Consider the following 408-nt stretch of genomic DNA (forward strand, 5'->3'; position numbering starts at 1 on the left):
GTTCTTACGACCTTCAAAAGCCTGTAAACACAAAACATCAAATAAGGATTTTGCTTTGTCTGTTTTGTGAGACAGTGTTTCTCTTTGTAGCCCGGGCTGTCCTGGAGCTTAGTATGTAGACCATAGTCTCAAATACAGAGATCCGCCTGCCTCTGCCTCCCGAGTGTTGGGATAAAAGGGTGCAGCATCACTCTTGGCATAAGAAACCTCCTCTGAAGTGGTTGTGGTGGACAGCCCACTGCCAGGATGCAGTGCTGCTCTGATACAAAGGCCCGGTGCTCAGAAGATAAGCAGATACCCGTGTCATTCATTCCCTCCGAGGTCCAGGGAGCATCAGAGAATAGAGCGAGGAGTGCACTCTTGCCAGCTCAAACCCAGACCAGCTGTGACTGCCTATGTGCATCACTA

General features: G+C 49.8%; 1 protein-coding gene across 1 annotated transcript in view; it reads right to left on the bottom strand.

The window, feature by feature from the left end:
- Gtf2i (general transcription factor IIi) overlaps window positions 1–408 on the bottom strand; it is a 61336-nt gene that overhangs the window by 14870 nt on the left and 46058 nt on the right. The gene's annotated exons all lie outside the window — the stretch shown is intronic.

Source organism: Mastomys coucha, unplaced genomic scaffold, assembly GCF_008632895.1.
Source record: "Mastomys coucha isolate ucsf_1 unplaced genomic scaffold, UCSF_Mcou_1 pScaffold22, whole genome shotgun sequence".
Taxonomy (NCBI): domain Eukaryota; kingdom Metazoa; phylum Chordata; class Mammalia; order Rodentia; family Muridae; genus Mastomys; species Mastomys coucha.